Below are 14,623 nucleotides of genomic sequence, written 5' to 3'. Positions count from 1 at the left end.
CCAGAAAGAAGTTATGTGTCTTCTTACTTTCCCTTAAATTTAATCCCTGTAAATGTGAACCAAATAGAACATTAGAACATGAGAAGAAGTCATTCAGCCCAACAAAGCTTGCCAGTCCTAACCAACTTATGCATCCAAAATAATATCAAGTTGAGTTCTGAATGTCGTTAAAGTCCTACTTTCTACCAGACTTCTTGGTAATTTATTCCATGTCTTTGGTTTTCTGTTTGAAGAAAAACATTATAATAACACGTGTCACAATGTTTATGGTTGTTGTTATGCTGCCCTTGTGTGGTAATGAGGAAAGCTTCAATAAAACATGTTTGTTCTTTCATGATAGACAGATGTGTTCACTTTTAGGTTGATGTATATAACACTTTCAGACAAACATACAACCAATTAAAGAATCTCTCTTAGTATTCAATATACATTTACGTAACTATTAATCTTCAGTAAAAAGGCACAGTTGGTGTCCCAAGTTATGAAATCACTTGGCCACTGGTTTGGAAAGTGCATTTTGAAAGATGATGCCAGTTTCCTACATGCTGTATTCCGTTGGAGTGTTGTGGAGTTACTGTTTTGATGTGTTCACCAGATCTGACATGAGATCTCTCACAGTGTGTTTTATATAGAGATTTTGCTCTACTGTGAAGTTTGCACTGTGATGAGACATTCCTTACTAATATTGTCCAACCTCTGACTAGATATTTTATACGCTTTGGCATCTATTGGCTTAATTTGATTATTAGGAAAAGCTGAACGCATGTTGAATGACAAGTATCAACACTTCTAAGTTATCTACTTAATTAGGAAATGAGTTACAGCAAGACCAGATTAAAACCCACATAATCACCAGGGTGTTACAAGCATACAATATATTTACACTCTATAAACATCACATCTAAATATAAAACAAGTCGTCAGTCACTTGTACATTAGATGGGGAGATATGATGTACAAAAAACTATGTACATGTTTTGCATGAGCACGAGCACCTGCTGAAACAGAAAAACGACAGCCTTACTGTTTTCTCACATACGCCTAGGACCCAGGGCACAAATCCAGATCACCTTGATAATACATCTGCCCAGGAATTATGGAGAGACAAATATGCTTCCAATATGATTCTACTAATATTTATTTTTTGTTGACATTACCTTTCGTATAGGGATTCATTTTAGGGCGTTTTCATACACTCAAAGTCAGCAACATTGGCAATAAAGGCAGCGACACTTATTTTGATCACATATAGTGAATGCAATTATTTTTTAATATGTTTACATAAGGACATACTTTTTCCCTGTGCACTAAGTCGAGAGGAAAGTGAAGCCACATATCATTTGCACTTGTGAGTTGAAGACAGGACTCTTGGCCAGTGTTCCAGCGGGAGAGTTAGGTCTTCAGTTCAAAAGTGTGAAAGGGCTTCTGGGTTGTGGGCTATTTTCACCTTACCAGAGGAATTGATTTAACAATATTTTCACAATAAATACATGCATTTTGCATGTTTTTAGTATATTACTGCATACATTGATGAGGATTATACGATACATGTAATGTGAGATTTTTTTCATGGACATTTTAATATTGTTTTTTGGTCATAGCACTGGTCACTGCTTGCTTCTATTAAAGCATAAACTTTGTTAGCTTTGCTCTGCATGAAAACATGAGATACGCTACAAACCACATGGGGTAAATAATATTTTAAAAATATATAACGTTTGGAAAGAATATTCTTTTTAATTGTGTAAAAAACTACTTTTAGTGAGTTTTGTGTTACACAATTGCCAGTGAAACTAATTTTTGTGTCAGGTTTGAGAAAATATAAGTTTCACTTATCACTAGTAAGTGGTAACAGGTCCCTTATATCTGTCCTAATGAGAAATGGAAATGAACTATTTTACTCTTCCAACATATCGAGAAAGGTCAGAAAAATGGTACTGCTAGTGAAGATACCTTAAAAGCAATACCGAATGACTACCACATCAGGTATGTATGTATGCCTGTGTTAGTTCTTGATTTGATAAAAGGAATCTTTAATGTGTTGAAAGTCCAGCACAGAGATTCTGCCCAAGTCAACTTCAGTTTGTCCCATTATTGTAGCTAATTAGTTGGTGGTGACTATGTACTCCGAATGCTATCTTATCCTACTGATGCTGAGTTGGAAGTATTGATTTATACTGCAACTATTAAATGGGATCCATTATCAGTACCCATAATATTCTAATTAAAGCAGGTGGCAACTGGCCTGGCAGTAATGGGCACAACGCAGGGTCAAATTCGAGACTGAATGCCAGTACTTTATAGTGCACATACAATATGGATGACCTAAAAGCATGGTGCACTTTGGGAAAAATCGATAGCTGCCTTCTACCTACTAAAACATATAAATATAAAATGCAAACACTACATACAGTATATGGTACTAGAGCCTAGACTCCAACCCAGGGACCAGGTTGCTGTTTCTCAAATATTGAATATACAATGTTTTTATGTATGATACACTGTAAATAAACAAAAATGAGGAATGGCAGATACAATGCAACTAAAATAAGTATTTCCTTAGCTGTATTTGTTTCATATATTCATATATTTAATGGAATTTTAATACATGGAATAAAATGTCTTAAAGTTGGCATACTGGCTCAGAAAACATTGAATCTCTAATTTTAATGATTCCTTTCACCAGCTGCTCCAAGTTGATGGTAGAATTTTCAAACAACTGTGATCATTTTAAGATGCTCAAAACATAAAAATTTCATATCACTTATTTGCTAAACACTGTTCTCCAATTTATACAGTCAGATATTTCTATTGTGTTCTGACAGAGTGCGCTGTACTCCACTGCCAACATGTTAATTGAGTTTGTTGGGTATGTTTGATATTCAAATTCAAGGCTTTTATATGCGGCTCATATTCCCTTTTATTATGGTTGCAAGGACTGCATATGCTAATTCAGCTTCAGAACAACACTTGCGCTCACCTGATGCTAATCTGTGTATCTTTCATCTTTTCCGAAACAATGACATTCCCTGAAATTGAAAGTAACCCATGACAAGCAAAAGAAGGTAAAGCATTTAGAAATGAAATTGTATTAGCATCTGGAAAGCAGGACCACACATGAATTCAAAGGGAAAGAGAAGTTCAAAATGAAAATAAATATATGTAGAATTAATTTTGTCATTTAAAAATGTATTTGAAAAGTATGTCAATTTTTATAATTATTTCATTTCAATATCTTAGTTTATGCTGGTAATTATCATTTTGACTCCACATTGTTATAATGTTGTAGGCAACTGACCAGAAGTGCACAACAAGTGATGTCACTGAATTGCCAGTATAAAGTTACCCAGGCATTTCCAGGTCATCTGATAAATAGGGTATGTGTTGACGAGTGCTTTTCCAAATTACACTCTTTCTAAAAGATTTAAGGTTTTGAGTAATGAGAATTTATCATGCTGTTTCCAGGTATTATCAAAAGTGTTAGCAGTGATTTCTGGATTAGACTTTACTTCATAAAACAATGGTCACTTTCTGTTAGCTATCCTTCATCTCTGCTCCGAGAGAGCACACATTATAGAGCAATTGTCATTGTTTCCATTTAATCATGAAAATATAACAAGTGCGACAAAGAAATCCATTGAGTTCATTTGGATGACTATTGGCTACATTATATCATCCATATACGTTTTAGGAATAGTTTAGTTTTCCACGTCAGCTCCATTGAAACTGCTTTCTGACTTCAGACTTAATTATACTTAATGCCCTTAAATATGTCATTTGCTATTTATGTGTAAAAAATCTGTTTAGCAGCTTCATTGATAATGTCTTTTCCTTTGCAACACAACCATGTTGTATTATGGTTTGCCAACAGAGTATTAAAGGAGAGGGAAACCATCATGTTAAACACCCTGGTAGCACAATGAATTCGATTAGTCATTTATTTAATTAAACAAAAAACAACTAACTAAAGCAAGGCTCAATTAATTGAACACAATGAACAGAAAGCTAACTAATAACCACTCTGTGAAAAGAGTAGTAGACACTGGCTTTTATAAACCCTCAGGTGATGTAGCGTCACTTAATGTCAGCGCTGAGGGTAGTTACCTAAACTGGCATCATCTTCAACAAATATACGATCGGTATTAAGGAAGAAATGCAGTGAGCTAACACTGAACACTAAATGAAACCATTCATGGAAAAACTGAATCAAACTGAAACGAAACATTACAAAGAATGCTGAGAAAGCAAAAAGGCAAAATCCACAGTTGAACATTACACATACTGGTCATTGTCTCTACTGACTTGCTGAAGACAGTAAGTGAGATGAAAATGACCATTACAAACAATCAGCAGAAGCATGAGCATCATAGTGGGTGGGGGGGGGGAGGGTAATGATTACCCAGTCAAATCAATTTTTCATCCAAGCCAACACAGCAATTAAAATTTTAAAATCAGGACCATTTACAAAATTTGTAAACTGGGAACTCGATAGCAAAAGTTCTTGTTGATAATTTCAGATGTAAGATTTTGTCTCCAAACTTGGATATCCTGGAAATGGCCTGGCTGACCTTTATACAATTGCTCTGATGATGTCACAAGTGTCACACAAACCAGGGAATTTTGGATAATATTAATATGGGGACAATTGACATAAATGTTCGGCAATGGTGGTGCAGATAGAGAAACAACATAGCATTTTGGCAAAATGCTACAAAAATTTAAATTTGCCAATATGTTTTAAACGCAAAAAACAGCATTACATTCAAAATCCTTGAATCCCAAAGCCTTAGTAAAAATGTATATATGAAATCCATGTGAGAATTTTCACCAAAAATGTATAAACACTAGTGGTCATAACAACTTTCTTGGACTATGCAGTTTTCAAGTGTCTTAAATGTGATGTATACTTCCTGAGCAACTCTATGCAATTAACACTGGAACAAAATGAAAGGAAAAATACTACTACATTCTATGAAATAATGTTTGGTAAAATAAATCAATGAAAAAATTCATTCGTTCCAAGGGAAAGGGGATATGATATTGACAAGTGTGTTTAATACACAGACTGTTTCTATGTGTTTTTATTATTCGTTGTAATTTTCTAATTTCCATTATTATGGTTCTGGTATGGTGACCTACTTTTTGGAAGTTTGGTGTAGGGTGGAGTTTCACAGTTCAAATCACAGCCCCGTCACTGTCTGTGGAGTTTTTACTTTCTTCCTGTACTTTATTTGTGTATGTTTTTCACTGCTGTTTCTCCCATGTCCTAAACATGAGACACGATATTATTCTTGTGTTATTATATTTTAGCCAGGGTTGCTTTTATGTCTATTTTGTGCATTATGTCTATGCCATGTATTTTGTGGGTGGTCCCCCAAGAAGCTGAGTCACTTGTTCATCACCTTCTTGGGACTACCCTCAGCCCTATAACGGCTGAGGAAAACCCACAGTCCCTTGCGGTTCATTGTGAATGTGCTTGTGGAGTTGGTCAGGTTTTACTGTGATTTTCTATGCTTTTCTGATTTTTTGGATTTTTCTGACCTTTCACGCTGGTTTTTGACTTTGACTCTTGGATTTTGTATTGGAATTGTGTTTCCTATTGAGATTGCCTATTTAGAAGGCTTTACCTACTATGTCTTTGTGCTTTTCGGAGCTTCTTGTTACAGGGTGTTTTTGTAAAATAAACCTTTTTTAATCATAAAGAATCTTCATTGACCCTTCTGTGACTAGCTGGGTTTTGATGGATTTACCCCCCCTCCCCCCCTTTAATTGTCACTTTGAGTCATTCCTGGGACTTTGAGTGCTTTGAAACTTTGTACTTCAGTGTTTCTTAAACTTGTTTTTTTCCTCACAACCCTGTCTTGCATTTCATAGTGTCTTAGACATGCAGTCCATGATGACTATTACATCGGAAGGGAGGTTTTTCACAAACTTTAAGTGACCCTTTCCCATTGAATACAATAACCTGCGTGATCCAATTTTAAGAAATTATGCTGTAGTTCATAACTGGCATTTGCAGCTACATAAGTGGGGTTATAATGGCTTACTTCCACTTGCCTTTCCCACAATGTTGAGAGCATAAGCTATATCCCCCACGAAGTGAATGAGAAGAATGGAGATTTTTTTTCCTTTGCTAAGGCTGTTTTTTGTATGTTTGGAACACTTTAATTAATTTAATATTTTACCGAAGCAAGCAAAACGGCAACATAGACATCATTTTTTGATTACCACCCAATTCAAACTTGTACCCTGAATTAATCCTAATGTTGCCAGCAGAGTCTATAACTCCCTTGATCCTGCATTGAATTAAAATGGTTAGCTAATGGATAGATGGTTTGCTGTTTTTGTAAAAAGGTAAATAAAACATATAAACAATACTAATTGAGCCAAGCCTGTATCTCCTAGAATTAGATTTAGAACTAGAATTGTTTTTCAGACTTGGATCCACTCCATATGTAACAGTCAAACCTGATACTGCCCAGCTGTTTACCTTTCCAATTTAATCTAAATATTCATCCTGCAATCTGTGTGTTCATTTTTAGCACTTGTTTTCATGTTGACATCCATCCCCCATTCATTTTCATACTTACCAAACTACCTCTTTTACATCTATGTATATATTTTCAGTTTTCCTCCATCCATTTTTATACCTATCCATCTACAATTTTTGGATTCTGCTACCTATTTCTGTGACCATCTACTTTTATTCATACAAACATCTATTTTCATGTTCATCCATCTACAGTATTCCGCTCTCCATATACTTGTCTACCTATTTTAATAACTATCCATCCTATTCATACCAGTGTATCAGTCAATTATTTCATTTTTAAATTTCCAGTTCTTAAGCATACCTATCAAAGCAGTAACAAGAACGAAACAGGAATCGGCTCTGGACTGGACACCAGATGTTTGGAATTAGAGTCCATTAAACTCCAGCAAAGTTCTAATGAATGTTAAAAGAGAACGTTAAAGTCACAAGTCTCTAACACCAAACTGTTAGAATAGCCATTTCACATCTGCAGATCTGTGCAAAGTCCCTTTGGAATGAATGCGTTTCACTTCAGTGTGGTAAAGGCTTAGTTTATGATGTGTGTCTTAAACTTGTTTGCCAGGCAACAGAAAATGTGTGCAGTTTTCACATCATCAACTCAAATTGCTTGTGTAATTTGCAATCCTCTCATTAATTTTCAAACCATTTAATTTTTTTCAAGTGAAGAAATGAGTGATTTATTTAATAAATGTACCCATTTGGGTGAAGTACATATTCTCAAATACATGTTTTCATGTATAAAAACAAACACCAAAATATTTATATTGTGAAGAATGTAAATTTTAAATTCTACAAATGATAATTACATTTAACAATTATAGATACAGTGTTCATATTACTATACTATTATACAGCTCATCAGCCCTAGGTTCAACTTCTCACTTTATAAGTGTCTGTGTTGAATTTGCTTGTTTTCTCTGTGATTATGTGGTTTTATGTCGACATACCAAAGGTATGAAGGTTATATTTGTTTGCTATTGGAAACTGCCCAGTTTAAGTGTGTGTGCCCTGCAATGAACCAGCAGCCTCCTGTGGACTGATTTCTATGGACCCCAAATCCTATCTCTGGCCCACTGTGACCCTACATTGTTGTAAGCTGGTTTGGAAAATTGATGGAATATGCTTACTAAAGAAATTAATATACGGTGTACTGTACCAATCACAAAGGAGAATATCAGTCTGTCTACACAAGGCTGTAGGTATTTTTTACCATGCTACAATCTAAATTCAAAGGTCATAGGTAAAGAAGTTATTATAATATGTGGTTGAGCCATCCTGAGAAGCTTTGCAGAGGGTGTGTGTGTGTGTGTGTGTGTGTGCGTGTGCATGTGTGCGTGTGGGTGTGTGTATGTGTGGCCACCAGAGGGCACTGTAGCTCCCCAAACATCTGAAACACACAGGCGCGGACACAAGTGCCTTAGTACCAAGGCCTTTATTGTGGGGAAACTCTTCCACAAAAAGTATTTCCAACACCACAAGCACAAATACAAATACAATTAAAGCAAACAACAATATTCTTTCTTCCTCTGTCATCTCTCCATCTTCTCTCCTCTGCTCCTCCAGCAAGCTTTGTCCACCTCCTCCTGACTCTGGTTCTCTGGCAGGCAGCTCCTTTTATGTTACACCCAAAAGCACTTCTGGTGTCCTGAAGCTGTGTTTTGGAAGCACTTCTGGGTGAGGTGGGAGCCCGACAAAAAAGGGCTCACCAGTCCCTACAGCACCCCATCGCGGCACCCATGTAAACCCAACAGCACTGAGTCAAAGAACTCCAGTTCCCATGGTGCCCTGTGGGAATCTGTGGCGCTGTTGCAACCCGGGGGAGCTGCCGTGTAGTGGTCTGGGGGAGACAACACCTTGTGCACACAATCTCCCCCAGTCCTTCCAAGACTCCCAGCCATCCCTCACCATAGATAGATAGATAGATAGATAGATAGATAGATAGATAGATAGATAGATAGATAGATAGATAGATAGATAGATAGATAGATAGATAGATAGATAGATAGATAGATAGATAGGCACTTAAGAGCAGAAATTGCACGACCTACAACCCTCCTTAAATTGCTTGGCCTTGAAATGTACTGTGAATGAGTATAAGGAAGGATCCTATCTTAGATTAGGTCATAGAATTAGGGAAAGGGAGTGCAGATTGTTTTGTGTGGAGTGAAGAGGCATGAATATGCAAGCAGTGAATCTTGCATGGAAAAGCTCATTGAAACTGTACGGAAGGAGTCACAAAAGATTACAGTGGCATTGGAGGGCATCCTAACGTGAAGGAGAGACACTGCATTTTACAATGTATTAGACTACCCACACTAGTGATGATAACATGTCAACCAAATAATGCCATAAAAAAAATACCCAAAATGAAAATCAATCAATATATTGTTTTAAAATGTTGTTTTTTTAAATAAAAACACTGAAGGACAGTATGAAAAGGTACTTCAACATAAACGCAGGAACACAATTGAATATTTATAAACTTTCAGTTTTTGTTCAAAGAGTAAAAAGCTAAATCATATTCAACATAAGTTACCAATGTGCTTCACGACTACTGTAAAGCAGAGAGATGTATAAGCTTAAAAAAAATGTAAAAATTAAAATTAAAAAGGGCTGTAGCTTTCACGAACTAAGGTGAAACTTAAACATTCAGGCTGCACACACACACACACAAGCAAAAGTATGATGAGAACACTACAAATTTCAAGAGCTTGTCCAAGCAAACTGGCTTGCGGCTTCTGGGAAAAGTGGTTATTTGAAATACTCCAAAAAGAAATATTTTTCTAGATAAGAAATTGCATTTAGCATACAATGGAATATTGTAAATGTTTGATTATGACAACTGAGTTGAGTTTTCAACAATGCATTAAACTATTGACACAAGTTTTCATGTTTTCATTTTTCAACAGCTCTTCCAATTTAAGGGTGTCCAGTGCAATTGAGTAACTATTGGTTTTCATATAAGGCAAGCTAATTGGAAGATAATGCTTCTCTTTAATTTAAATCCAGAAGTAATTATGCTAATTGTTTTTCATGTTACTACATTCTAGAGTTTTGATTCAAAAATATCTTATGGTGTGGTGTTTACTTAGTCTAGCAAAGATGTGCCTCATTTTAGCACCTTTAAGTAACCCAGCAACAAAGTAAAGGGCTGTGAACAGGAGCTGAATAATTAAAGTAGAAAGGCAAAGAAATGTAAATATCTAATTCAGAATAAAATTCAAATGTGATAAACAGTGTGACACCTATAGAATTCCAAAGAATCACTGTCTGATTCCTAATTCTCTCCCTGTCTGGCACTTTTTCATGCCTTGTGGCCAGTGCTACTGTGATAGGATCTAGCTCTTGTGATCTCTGAATCAACTAAGCTATTTTGAGAATGGCATGTTATGGCCACTGTTTCTTCTTGAACCTTTCCAACGATTCATACAGTATATATAGCATTTTAACCAAAGTATTTCTCTTGCTCCATATCACTCTTGAACATCAATTCAAAAAATCTAATATTTCAGTAAAGAAGTCTGTCCTATAATGCAAAACAAGCATTCTGTCCTATCTTATGTAACTGAAGAATTTTAACCCACATACCATAACACAATGGAAAAGAATCACCCTTTTTCCTTTAACACTAGAAAAATCTAATTATTTTTTCAAGGAACAGTGTTGTCATTTTGAGGCACCTTGCTTGTCTGCTATCCGCTTTTATACTACCCATCTGGCAGAATCTGGCAGGCTTTTATCCTTAATTTACTGCAAAATTTTACCTTTTCAGTTTTTCTAGTTAATTTATTTATATAAAATTGTCTTTCGCTACACACCAAATAAGCAGTGAAATAATCTGATTTGAATTAAATATAGTACAGCATGTTTGTCTGATTTGTAATTTATTCATTATAACACAATCATTATACAGTGTAGTGACCACTGAGATGGAAGTCCTGTGGCACACCCTGAATGATATTTCAGCCTAATAATAATAAACAGCAGTTACTTAATCTAGGAGCTTAATGATATTGATTACTTCACTTTTCCATTTTTCCAGACCATGGGAAATAGATAGATAGATAGATAGATAGATAGATAGATAGATAGATAGATAGATAGATAGATAGATAGATAGATACTTCATTTATCCTCCAGGGGAAATGAAAATTTTCAAGAAACTTCTGGCTTGGATAACGGAGAGCTGCTTCTGCATACAACAAGTGACTCTGTTTGTGGCGTGAGTGCAGAAAGGGCTTCTTTCTCATCACCCTGCCATACAGATGTTCTTTGTGCAGATTGTGCTGAATTGTAGAACAATGTACAAATACACCATCTGCAGCAAGATGTTCTTGCACGTCTTTGGAGGTGATCTGCGAGTTGTCTGTAACTATTCTCACAATCCTGCGCATATGCTGATCCTGTATTTTTCTTGGCCTACCAGACCTGGTTTAACAGCAACTGTGCCTGTGGCCTTCTATTTCCTGATTACATTCCTTACAGTTGAAACTGACAGTTTAAACCTCTGAGATAGCTTTTTGTAGCCTTCCCCTAAACCATGATACTGAACAATCTTTGTTTCCAGATCTTTTGAGAGTTGCTTTGAGGATCCCATGCTGTCACTCTTCAGAGGAGAGTCAAAGGGAAGCACAACTTGCAATTGACCACCTTAAATACCTTTTCTCATGATTGGACACACCTGTTTATGAAGTTCAAGGCTTAATGAGCTAATCCAACCAATTTGGTGTTGCAAGTAATCAGTATTGAGCAGTTACAGGCATTCAAATCAGCAAAATTACAAGGGTACTCAAATTTTTTGCACAGCCAGCATTTATATACTTCATTTATCCTCCAGGGGAAATGAAAATTTTCAAGAAACTTCTGGCTTGGATAACGGAGAGCTGCTTCTGTCAATATGAGTATAAAACAACAAATATTAATGCAAAACAAGTTGCGGCTAGTCTTTTGATGTTCCTCTATAACATGAACACTATTGGTATCACAGTATCAGTAATTGCTGACACTTTCTGCATTTCATCAACACACTTCTTCAGCATCACTGTGACCAAAGCAAGGCACTAACACTTCCATGGGGCGCCATTTTATTACTTTCCTAGAAAGGTCTCTGGCCTCTTACTAGCATCGTAAGATAGGATCCTCCTTCCTTAATGAAAGGGCTGCTGCCACTCAAATATATAGCATATTCCTGCAGATGAAAAGCTAATAAAATAAATAAGTAAAAAGGATAATAGAATACATTGAAAAAAATGTTGATATCTGATATCTCTTGCCCTACATGTATCTTCAGTGCATTTCCTCTATATCCTCATGTGTCTGAACCACCTTTGCCTGGTGCCCCTCTGTCGAGTGCATTCCTCTATCTATCTATCTATAGGCTGTCATATATGATAATACAGTCATATGAAAAAGTTTGGGAACCCTTCTTAATTCTTTGGATTTTTGTTTATCATTGGCTGAGATTTCAAAGTAGTAACTTCCTTTTAATATATGACATGCCTTATGTTAAGTTTGATTACATCTTGCCTGAAGAAGGGGCCTGAGTTGCCTCGAAAGCTTGCATATTGTAGTCTTTTTAGTTAGCCAATAAAAGGTGTCATTTTGCTTGGCTTTTCTCTACATTCATAATGGCTAACATGGTACAACACCCTAGTACTACATGCCTTATGGAAATAGTAGTATTTCAGCAGTGACATTAAGTTTTTTGGATTAACAGAAAATATGCAATATGCATCATAACAAAATTAGACAGGTGCATAAATTTGGGCACCCCAACAGAAATATTACATCAATACTTAGCTGCGCCTCCTTTTGCAAATATAACAGCCTCTAGATGCCTCCTATAGCCTTTGATGAATGTCTGGATTATGGATGGAGGTATTTTTGACCATTCTTCATACAAAATCTCTGCAGTTCAGTTAAATTTGATGGCTGCCAAGCATGGACAGCCTGCTTCAAATCATCCCATAGATTTTCGATGATATTCAAGTCAGGGGACTGTGACGGCCATTCCAGAACATTATACTTCTCCTTCTGCCTGAATGCCTTTGTAGATTTCGAACTGTGTTTTGGGACATTATCTTTTTGGAATATCCAACCCCTGCGTAACTTCAACTTTGTGACCGATGCTTGAACATTATCCTGAAGAATTTGTTGATATTGGGTTGAATTCATCCGACCCTCGACTTTAACAAGGGCCCCAGTCCCTGAACTAGCCACACAGCCCTGCAGCATGATGGAACCTCCACCAAATTTGGCAGTAGGTAGCAGGTGTTTTTCTTGGAATGCGGTGTTCTTCCTCCACCAAGCAAAGCACTTTTTGTTATGATGAAATAACTCAATTTGTGTCTCATCAGTCTAAAGCACTTTGTTCCAAAATGAATCTGGCTTGTCTAAATGAGCATTTGCATACAACAAGCGACTCTGTTTGTGGCGTGAGTGCAGAAAGGGCTTCTTTCTCATCACCCTGCCATACAGATGTTCTTTGTGCAGATTGTGCTGAATTGTAGAACAATGTACAAATACACCATCTGCAGCAAGATGTTCTTGCACGTCTTTGGAGGTGATCTGCGAGTTGTCTGTAACTATTCTCACAATCCTGTGCATATGCTGATCCTGTATTTTTCTTGGCCTACCAGACCTGGTTTAACAGCAACTGTGCCTGTGGCCTTCTATTTCCTGATTACATTCCTTACAGTTGAAACTGACAGTTTAAACCTCTGAGATAGCTTTTTGTAGCCTTCTCCTAAACCATGATACTGAACAATCTTTGTTTCCAGATCTTTTGAGAGTTGCTTTGAGGATCCAATGCTGTCACTCTTCAAAGGAGAGTCAAAGGGAAGCACAACTTGCAATTGACCACCTTAAATACCTTTTCTCATGATTGGACACACCTGTTTATGAAGTTCAAGGCTTAATGAGCTAATCCAACCAATTTGGTGTTGCAAGTAATCAGTATTGAGCAGTTACAGGCATTCAAATCAGCAAAATTACAAGGGTACTCTAATTTTTTGCACAGCCAGTTTTTCATACTTGATTTAATTTCATACAACTAAATACTGCTTCACTAAAAATCTTTGTTTGAAAACACCCCAGTACTCAGATGTTCCTAGGAAATGAAAAACATATCACTGTTATCTTTTTTGTTGAAAGTAGAGTAAATTATTATGCAGGCTGAGAGGGGTTCCCAAACTTTTTCATATGACTATATGTACAGTACCTGGAAATAATGTTAGCTACAATGTGTAACTAACAGTAGAAGACTCATGCACCTAGGAGTAATATGAATTCTTGCAATAGACTTGTAAGTTTAATTTTAGCCAAATTATTGGTAAAAGTCTTAATGCTTACCATGACTCAGTATAATCTTGGTAATGAAGTCATCAGGGTTTGAGGACCATTTCTAAGTGCTGTTGAATAGATGGGAGCCCAGGGCTTATCCCAGCAGTATTAGACAAAAGGAACAAAGTTTATACAGGGCAGTAGATTAGTGATAGATAGATAGATAGATAGATAGATAGATAGATAGATAGATAGATAGATAGATAGATAGATAGATAGATAGATAGATAGATAGATAGAAAAGGAGTGTCTAATCATAGATAGATAGATAGATACTTTCCAATACACATTGTGTACACCTAGGATTTACATCAAGCATTCTCACTCTTACTACTGTAAGTACTATTTAATCCCTGATTTTAATTAAAAAATTACCAACGTTTGTTTTGAATTATGTTCCTCTTTTAAGCAGTGATAGAGTATTTGTGAAAAGGAAATATCAATTGTGCGTTCAATGCTTTTCTAAGATGAGGACTGCTGCCATTGCATTTAGCACACAAAAGTCTATTGTTTCCTTGTTTACTTTCCTCTTCTCATTTTAATTCACATATTTACTGAGCAGGCCTCTGTAGAGCTGAATAAATTATGGTCAGAAGAAAATGGAAGAATGCTGATTAAGATTTCACTCCCTGTTTGCTTAGAAAATGACATTGTTAAAATAAGCAGATGTGCATAATCTTCTGCAACCTGCTTAATACATGTCCAAGTCACAGAGGTGGGAGCCTGCCC

This window comes from Erpetoichthys calabaricus, chromosome 4 (genome assembly GCF_900747795.2).
Source record: "Erpetoichthys calabaricus chromosome 4, fErpCal1.3, whole genome shotgun sequence".
Lineage (NCBI taxonomy): Eukaryota > Metazoa > Chordata > Cladistia > Polypteriformes > Polypteridae > Erpetoichthys > Erpetoichthys calabaricus.
Note: the sequence above shows the minus strand (reverse complement) of the source record.